Source organism: Pollachius pollachius, assembly GCF_949987615.1.
Source record: "Pollachius pollachius genome assembly, chromosome: 2".
NCBI classification, from domain to species: domain Eukaryota; kingdom Metazoa; phylum Chordata; class Actinopteri; order Gadiformes; family Gadidae; genus Pollachius; species Pollachius pollachius.
This window is the reverse complement of record NC_136935.1, coordinates 46,087,089-46,097,495: the sequence shown is the minus strand read 5'-3', so window position 1 is coordinate 46,097,495 and position 10,407 is coordinate 46,087,089.

Sequence of the window (10,407 nt, the reverse complement as noted above, 5' to 3'; positions counted from 1 at the left end):
ACGCCGGGACCTCGTGACCTCATAGCTGGCTACCAGCATGTTTGTATGATTTAAACGTTTGTACGTCATGTATGTTTGCAGTCTCTGTATGGCCAGGTGGAATGCTCTCAGCGGGTTTTAGGTCGTAGTGCTGAGAGCGTTTTAGGAGGAAATCCAACCGTACTGATTGGTTTCCGAACCAGTACCTGAATGTGTGTGCTTTCATTCTGGCAATGAGGGTTTTGAACAATGCTGTGGAAAGGGTTTTCCATCATGAAGAGTCATATATCAGGGGACACTCGGTGATCATAAGGACATGTACTCGTGAACCCAGTCAGCCATTGTCCCCGTGTCTCATTCTCTCAAAGCTTCACTTCTATTGGTACAATGGAAATTAAGGCTTTGTTTTCAACTGCATGGTTGAAAAGCGCTTTTACAAATCTCATCATTTCTCTTTCCTCTGCCCCGCCATCCAGGCAGAATTAATTAGTACCTTCGTTGCTGTGAACTACGCAGTTCATTCGCCTTTTTGGAGTGGAATATGTTTTGTTAGAATGAAGTATTCGGTGTGGGTGTATGTGAGTGTTTGTGACTGTGTGTGTGTGTGTGTGTGTGTGTGTGTGTGTGTGTGTTTTGCGTGTTCGGTGTGTATGTGTGTGTGCATGTTGGCGTGTGTGTGCATGTGTGTGTGGTGTCACATGGACGCAGATGACAACATTACAGAATGCATGTGTGTTGGTGGTTTGCGGGTGTGTGTTGTGTGGAAGTAATAGCACTTTTGTGAGTGTGTGTTTTTGGATTGTGGCATGGACCTCTTGTCATTCTCCAGCTCTCCCTCTCTTTGTCCTTTCTGCCTCTACGAGAAACTGAGAACTGGGAAATTTACTGGAATTGTATCCATAAATACACAGAGGAGAATCTGGGAAATCAATTTGAAATGTAGCTATTTCTGTTTTCCAAAGATACAAACACCAAATCTGAATATAAAGATGTTAAATATGTTCAAATTAAACCCTGGCTGAACTTTTGTGTGGCAAAGCAGGGCTCTCTCTCTCTCTCTCTCTCTCTCTCTCTCTCTCTCTCTCCTTAAATTCTGTTCCTTCATTCATTCAGAACTGGTTGCTTACAATGCAACCGGTGGATTGTGGCACCATGATAGATGACATTGTAACATCAAGCTCACCAAGAACAATTAACAATCATGCATAAACTTGATTTGTTTGTCTGTGTGTGAGAGTGCGTTTATGTTCCTGTGTGTGTGAGTGACTGTCTACTTCCCTCCTCTCGTTCACTCTTTATCTCTCTTTCTCACTCGCTCTCTCTCTCTGTCTGCAACTCAGATTCGAGTCATTCTACTAGTGGTCATTTCCTTCCACTTGATTGATGAGTGCCTTAAAAGTTTTGACAAAAGAGTGAAATTCACTCACTAAGGGAGACCTGGTGATGCGTGCACACACACAAACACACACAAACACACACACACACACACACACACACACACACACACAAATGTGAATACAACCATACATACACACGTACACAGACACACACCAGAATAGGGAATATTACACACACACACGCACGCACGCACGCACGCACGCACGCACGCACGCACGCACGCACGCACGCACACCAGAAAAGGTAATATTATAACCACACACACAGACACAGACACACACAGACAGGTCAGCACGTAGGTCTTCTGTGGCAGAGCGTTACCCTTGTGTTTGAGGCGAGGGACGGTCCCCTGCTGTGTGAAGGGGGGTAAGTGATATGGAAGGAGACAGGTGAGCTGGTCTGGTCAGCCCCCTTCTCCTTCTACTCTTACCAAAAAACAACCTGCAGCCATTTTGCTTTCCATATGCTGACACGCATTGCAATGCCCCTTTTAAAAGTGATGAAGGAAACGTTGTATTGGCGCACTTATTCACTTATTACTTTCTTTGCAGTTCTTGGGTACATGGCCTTCTCTTGGTTTAGTGAAAATTAAATATATATAAGTACAGTAAATTAAAAATGACATGAAGCATTCAAAAAAAGTCCTGTCTTTTTCTTGCAAACTGGGTTTAAAGAATGAGTATCTTTCCACATTCGTGGACAACAGTACAATCAATTCCTTAATCGCTTTGTCTCCCCAACTTGTGGGGAGAACTCTTTTTTTTAAGATATATTTTTTAAGCTTTTATCCTTTTTATTGTAGTGTAAGACAGGAAGATATTGGAGAGAGAGAGAGGAAGACATGCAGCAAAACACAAGAATCGAACCCCGGTCGCTGCGGGAAGGAACGGGCCTTAATGGTACGCGCTGTACCCGGTGAACCCTAAGGGCGCCCCGTGGGGAGAAAACCAACTCTGTTGACACCTCGATATCTCCAGTATAGGTCCCTCCAGAGGCTGTCCTATATCTAGTACCTGATCCTCCAGAGGCTGGCCTATATCTAGTACCTGATCCTCCAGAGGCTGGCCTCTATCTACAGTACCTTATCCTCCAGAGGCTGGCCTTTATCTAGTACCTGATCCTCCAGAGGCTGGCCTATATCTAGTACCTGATCCTCCAGAGGCTGGCCTATATCTAGTACCTGTTCCTCCAGAGGCTGGCCTATATCTAGTACCTGATCCTCCAGAGGCTGGCGTATATCTAGTTCCTGTTCCTCCAGAGGCTGGCCTATATCTAGTACCTGTTCCTCCAGAGGCTGGCCTATATCTAGTACCTGATCCTCCAGAGGCTGGCCTATATCTAGTACCAGATCCTCCAGAGGCCTCTATTTCCAGTACCCATGGACTGGCGTGCTTTTGGCGTGTTTGCGGTGGTCCTGTTGCGGTCGTGTTGTCCATGTTTCTCCATCCAACTGGTGCATGTTAGGAATGTAATCAGAGACGACTCCCCCAAGACCTCTTATCAGCCCCATCAACAGGTGGGCTGACCCACCCACACACACACACACGCACACACGCACACACACACACAAGCACGCACACACACACATGTGCACGGTAACCGTTGTGTGGACAAACACCCCCAAGCTAAATACCTGAAAATCAAGTCCTGCAATATCACCGATCTCCCCCCACAAAAACACACTCGCTGAAGGACCCCCCCCCCCCCCCCCCCCCCCACACACACACACACACACACACGAACACACACACACACACACACACACACACACACACATATACACACCATAGTCCAAACCCTATGCTGTCTCAGAGACATACCTAAGAATAAAGTGAGCATATCCAGCCCCCCGCCTCCCCCTCCCTCTCCACCTCCCCCTTCTCCGATCGACTTTAATCAGATTCCCCATCCAGTGTTACAGGAACTGCAGGCGGGAGGTGTAGAGTTCCCGTGCCCGAGTCTTGTGTAAACACCGGCCGGTGATCCACGGGTTTCAGCCAATCCTGTGGTCCGCGGCCCGGCCTGGGTTGACCGTCCGTGTACTGTTTGTGAGGACGTGCTTCATTCAGGGCCCTCTCCTGCCCTGATCCCAGATCCCAATGTGGCTTCAAAAACCAAAAGAATGAGATGGCGCCTCAATATGCGTAGCCAATTCCATGTCTGCATCTCTACTGCCTCAGTTTAACCTCTACGGCCATCTGGTTCACACACACCATCCATCGCTGAACTCACCCACACTTGTGCTGCATTCCCACCAGCCTCAAAGCCACGTTGAGGCTCATAGCTGAGGCTGTAATCCCTCCAACCTCCGAGCCAGCTTGAGGTTGGTGGGAGCGTTCTGCAGTTCTATGGGTGTGACCCGCATTAACAACCACTGGGCGGTGTCTCTCCTTTGGTCTTCTTCCCCACTTTGATACGCCATGGTGGGACGCAGAAAGCGTCTGGGAAAGGACATCACTCCTCAAAGGTGCCGTTTTGCAGAGGAGCTCCGCGGGCCGAGGTCTGGTCTGAGAGCTGGCGTTGTAGAATCCAGTCCCTTTTGCCCATGTACGGTCTTTGAAGTCTTTCCTGTTCCTTTTTTTTTAATGGAAAGCAATTTCCCACTTTTCACTCCTACTTCAGATAGATAGATGGGGGCCGATGGACACACACTCTCACACGCACATACACACACACACACACACGCGCACACACACGCACTCACGCACACATTGAAATCAACAGAACGGCCACGCAGGGGAGGCAGACGCGGGTCCCAGATGCGATCCGGGGGGAATGCATCTACGGAATGAGCTGAGACTGATGAAGCCATTAGCATACCTGGCGACGATGGCGCGTGGTTGTCATGGCGATGCTAATGGCCTCGTTGATTGACACCTGGGCAAGGGAGCAGCCCGGGCATCGCAAGGTTGACACGGTGGGAATCACTCAACATCATTTACATATCAATCTGGTGAGCAGGTGAAAGGCATTATGTCGGGATTGTCATGCAGGAATTATTAAGAGAGTGGAGGGTTGAGTGAGAGGCTAAGTGGCTCCGCTATAATCCGTGTGTGTGTTTGTGTGTGTGTGTGTGTGTGTGTGTGTGTGTGTGTGTGTGTGGGGGGGGGGGGGGGGGGGGGGGGGGGGGGTGTGTGAGCGTCTATGGGTATGTGCTATTAAATCTGCTGTGAGGCTGTCAAACGGTGCCGTACGGAATGTGTGTGTACAGGTGTGTGTGTTTATGTTTGTGTGTGTGTTTGTGTGTGTGTTTGTGTGTGTGTGTGTGTGTGTGTGTGTGTGTTACCAAGGGAGATACGGCTAAGCCAGAAAGATATGAAAGATAGAGCGGGTAATAATAATAGAATCAGGATGGGATATTGTAACTGAAATTATGTTTGACATCTCATTTGTGTCTCTGGACAGCAAGGTTAATAATGTTTCAAAATGCAATCAACACACAATCTACACACACGCACACACAAACACACACACACACACACACACACACACAAACACACACACACACTGGGTAATACATTCCAGTCTCATCAACCCACCGAGCAGTCATAAATAAGGTGTCATTTAGATCCAGAAATCCAAACTTTTAAATGTCTACGGCTTGTCACCTCAACAGTCTGCAACATACTGTGCTTCCATGGATTGGACCACACACACACACACTGACACACACACACACACACACACACACACACACACACACACACACACACACACACACACACACACACAAGCACACACACAGACACACACATACACACAAAAAGCTACTTTCACCGATTTATGTGACTTCAACGGATGAGTGGATAGGGTCGCTAACCTGGGGAACCTCCCACACATGGCCTTTGACCCGATCACACATGGCCTTTGACCCGATCACACACGGCCTTTGACCCGATCACACACGGCCTTTGACCCGATCACACACGGCCTTTGACCCGATCACACACGGCCTTTGACCCGATCACACACGGCCTTTGACCCGATCACACACGGCCTTTGACCCGATCACACACGGCCTTTGACCCGATCACACAGGGTGCACATGGGCCAACTCACAGGGTGCTGGTCTGTGAGATGTGTCGGGCAGAGGGAGGGACAAGCTAAGCGTCTGCCTCTGATTAGTTAACACAGGGTTTGATGGTCGGGGGGGGGGGGTCAGAGGACCCTTCTGGACTGGGTGGAGGGAGGAAACGGTGAGAGGCTGCGGCTGAAGAGGTTGCAGGTGGAGTGAATAGGGTGTGTGTTTGATGTGTGTGTTTTTGCGTATGTGAGCAAGCCCCTCTCATAGGCATTGCATTTCAACCACTGATTTGCTTTGTGTAAATGCTGTGTTGGCATTTGTGTTTGCTGTGTGTGTGTGTGTGTGTGTGTGTGTATGTGCGTGTCTGTTCATGTGTGCGCATCTGCGGTGCGTGTATGTGTACGTATCTGTGAGTGTGTGTTTGAGTGTGTGCAGTGTTTTTGTACGTGATTGTGCGTGTTTGTGTGTATGTGTGCGTGTGTTTGTGTGTATGTGTGCGTGTGCGTATCTGTGCGCACTTGAGTGTGTGTTTGTGTGTGTGTGTGTGTGTGTGTGTGTGTGTGTGTGTGTGTGTTTATGTGTGTGCGTGTGTTTGTGTGTATGTGTGCGTGCGTGTGTGGGTGTAGGTGCGTGCGTGTGCATACGTACGTGTGTGTAGCAGGCATTGCGTTTCAACCACTGATAGAGAACCAGTTCTGGAACGCCCGCTTCCCCTGAGGAGCTGATTGACAGAAGACCAAGGATGTGTGGTCTTATAACAAATCCGTATCCAGTCTTTCCCATGGAACAAAATATGTTCCATTGCGTTACCTATGTGCGCCGAATTATTTTCCACCAAGGATCAAAAAGATAATATGGAGAATAATTAGGCTACTTTTACTGTTCATTATTTTGTACCTTCATCTGTGAAGATGAAGGTCATTAAAGAGCTTTGTAGGGCAGGTGAGGGGGCACATCACAGTACACAATTTCTGATTAAAAAATAAAGTTTTAAAGAAAAAGTAGAAAATACTTGGCCAGTTCCTGACCAATATGATATAATTAACAGAAACAGGTAAACAGAAAAACTCTGCTTTGATGCAATGGTTTGAAAAAATGATGAAGTATTATTTCAGCTTACTTAGCTTTCTTTAATAGATAGCGAGGAGAATCATAGTGTTGCAGTACATTTGAATAAACTCTACAAAGATTACAAATTAAAGAACAGAGTTAGAAATTGAAATTGATATGGCCCTTATATTTTTGAAGTCACTAACTCCTTTGTCGAGTTTTAAGTGTACGGTAGAACCATGTGCCAGCCACAGTTTGGAAAGACAAACCAGGACAAGCTAAAAATGTTAAATTAGTAATTCTCATGTAAAAGAAAACTGTGCATGGCTGGGCTTGGGGGAATAACTCATCCAGAAAAGTCTTCGTCATGATCAAAACCGTTTTCAAATCCATAATTAAAAGGGCTGTTAAGTCACCTTTTCACTTTACCATATCCTCTCCAGGCAAAACTTTTTTAATTCCAAACGCATGATGAGGTTAGCTCCTCCGCGAGGCCGCCCTTCCTCACCGATGGAAAACGTCCTAATTAAAAAAGAAAAGGTCATAAAAAAGTTTTTGCTGTCAACAATTAGTTAGCCAAACGATAGAGGACTCGGACTCTGCGTTCTCGTCTGCGGCCCGCGTGCTGTTCCGTGCGTGGTCCCGCGGCCCATTCGCTCGCCATGCATTACGGGGATTGCTTACATATCACAGGGACTGTCTGAAGCGTCGGGGGGTGATTTGCCTTCTATTGATGCTGGGGCCGCTTGATCCACAGAGGAGGCTGAGCAACAGATACCCGTGTAATCAAATCTGCCACGCTAAGGACGCATGCGAGAGCCAAGCGCCTTACAAGCCAAATTTATACAAATGGGGGCCCTTTCCCCTTTGGTGGGATACAATACAGCTGCTCAGTTTACTGTTACAATCTGGGGCGGGGGTTGGAGGGGGGAGAGACACACACACACACACACACACACACACACACACACACACACACACACACACACACACACACACACACACATCAATGCATGTATGGGCATAGAGGTCGGTGGGAGCGTGCTCGTTGCTCCACGGCAGGCGGTTCGTCTCTGCTTGTGTTTCTGACTTTGTCATCCTAACATAGTCGGAGCGTAAACGCAAACACATGCAGGAGAGCGGAGAACCACGGCATGGTGAGACGCAGGCCTGGAACCGAAAACAAACACTGGGCGACAAGCAAGCACACACACGCACACAAATACACTCGACGTTCACGCACACACACACACACACGCACACACACACCAAAACGAAAAACACACACACACCAAAACGAAAAACACACACACACAAAAACAGACATACACACACACACACGCGCACACACACACACACACACACACACACACACACACACGCAGAAAAACAAACACCTACAGAAACACCACACACACACACAGACACAAACACACGCAAAAAACACACAAACACACACACACACACACACACTCAAAAACACAAACACCTAAACACACACACACGACTTTCAAAAATAACCGTATCTGCACAATTGTCAATTATCTTGAACTCCTTGAGGTGATGTGGCTCTGGACCGGGGAGAAGGTGAATCAATGGGTGGCTGGTAAGAGCCAGTTGCTGCTATTAGAGAAAGGGCTGACGCACCGTGGGCCTGCAGGGGACCCCGTGACAGACGGAGAGATGAGTGATGAGAGGAGTGCTGCAGCTCGTCACAGGAGAGAGGCTACAGTGTCTTTGAGCTAAAGAGCCCTCTGCCTACCATGCACATAATCTCATTCACACACACAACCATCGCTCTGTTTGTGTGTGTGTGTGTGTGTGTGTGTGTGTGTGTGTGTGTGTGTGTGTGTGTGTGTGTGTGTGTGTCCTCAAGGTTTGGCAAGGGAACCTGACTGGTACATTGTTTCATATGCCATGGTTGTTGTGGTGTGTGTGTGTGTGTGTCTGCGACGGGTGTTTACGTCTGGGCATGAAATGAATGATGGCTTCATTATCCAAAGAAAGTCATACAATTGAATTATGTGTGATGATGTTTCTTTTATAGTCATTGTTGTTCTTCATAGAAAACAGTCATGGCTGTAATTGGTGGATCGGACGACTCGATTGGTTCCCACTGCCAGGCTGGGCCATGCTCGAACCAATGATGCAGCTCTATTTTCATTTGCCCCACCGCCAACCCAAGCCATGTCGTGCCAAATGACCTGTGATTGGTGGCTCTAAGATCACACTGATTGGTAACACAAACCTATATTAATCTTCATGTCCACAGTAAAAGTGCTTTGTTTAAAATAGGTTGTCATGCGGTTGTTGTCCTTTTGTCGTCATTAAGTCATTAAGTTACTCTACCATACCAATGGCGCTGTGCCTAACTCCTCAGATAACTCCTACCCAAGTACCAGGCTATTTTGTGCCAAAGAAAAGATTGATTCAAGGATCGAGGATACATCCATCTCATAGAGGCACATTGCAGGATAAACGCAGGTGTCCCTCATTTCCCTAATTATGGGTCTGGTCCCTTTGTGTACAAGGGGTAGGGGTAGTAGACTAAACTACTGAGGATAACACACATGGACCATGTGCCTCAGTACGTTAAAAGAGCAGACCTATAATTAGTATAATGAGTGACACCTGTGTTTCCCCAACGATACCACCTCTGTTAATAGGGCCTGCTGCCAAATCGCATCCTGTGCTGCCATCTCCATGGGTTAGAAAAACAATAGACAGGAATGTCCCTGGAGAGACCAAAGCGAGGAGACGAAAGACACGGACGGTATCTGAAGTCGGTCAGGCACTCGGAGTCCACTCTCCACTCAGGACAGAGTGGAGCAGGCCCAGCAAAACACCAGACCAGGTACCAAACACAACCACAGGCTGGTAAACCTGGACTTGAATCCCCCTGAACCCGGCGCTGCTGTCGGCTCCTCCAATCAGAGAACAGCCTACAGCCAGTCCATATCCGGAGCATGGTATCGTTAGCCGTTATATCAAACCCGCGAATCATTAACTCATCCGACGGCACAGTATTATTATAAATAACTAATTTTGAACGCCTGTTTTAATCAATGTCATCGCTAAAGATCTAATTTCTCAGGACACGTATATAAATATATAAATCAGCTGTTCACAAAGTCATTATGGCTTGTTAACTTCTAAGCAAAGCAATTTGTTCAGAGTCCTATACAGATGTGTTGCCCATCTGCTCGGCCATGGCCTAGTGCTCTGCTCTCCCACTCTCCTCCTGTCCTCCTCCTCTCCTCCTCCTCTCCTCTCCTCCTCCTCCTCTCCTTGTCACTAGCGGTCAGGCTCAGATTGGCCGTGGTCGTGTTGAGGCGGAAGGCTGTCAGAGGAATGTGTTGCCACCCTGTGACGGTTCACACGCTTGGCGATAAAAATCAACCAGCCAATGTGACTCGCTGTCGTCGCCCGGCCTGCTCGTGGATTTCAGGTCTGTTCTGACAAACACAAACACACACACACATACACACACACACACACACACACACACACACGCATACCGTATACAAACACACACACACACATACACCGTACACACACCGTACACACACACACATACACACATACACACACAAACACATGACACACACACACACACACAGTACACACACACACACACACACAGTACACACACACACACACACACACACACACACACATACACACACACACACACACACACACACACACACACACACACACACACACACACACACACACACACACCATATGCAAACACAAACACACGTTACATCTGTTACAGGGAAGACATGGGTGCTTTTTTTGTGTCCTGTTGGAAGCGTTCAGACAATTCCTCTTCCTAGAAGGCCCGCCTATGACAGCAGGGTTCATCCGAAGAACACTGCCGTAACATTTTCAAACCAAGCACTTTTTTCCAAGGGACCTTTGCTGCTAACCGGTGGATGCTTTCCGCTGTC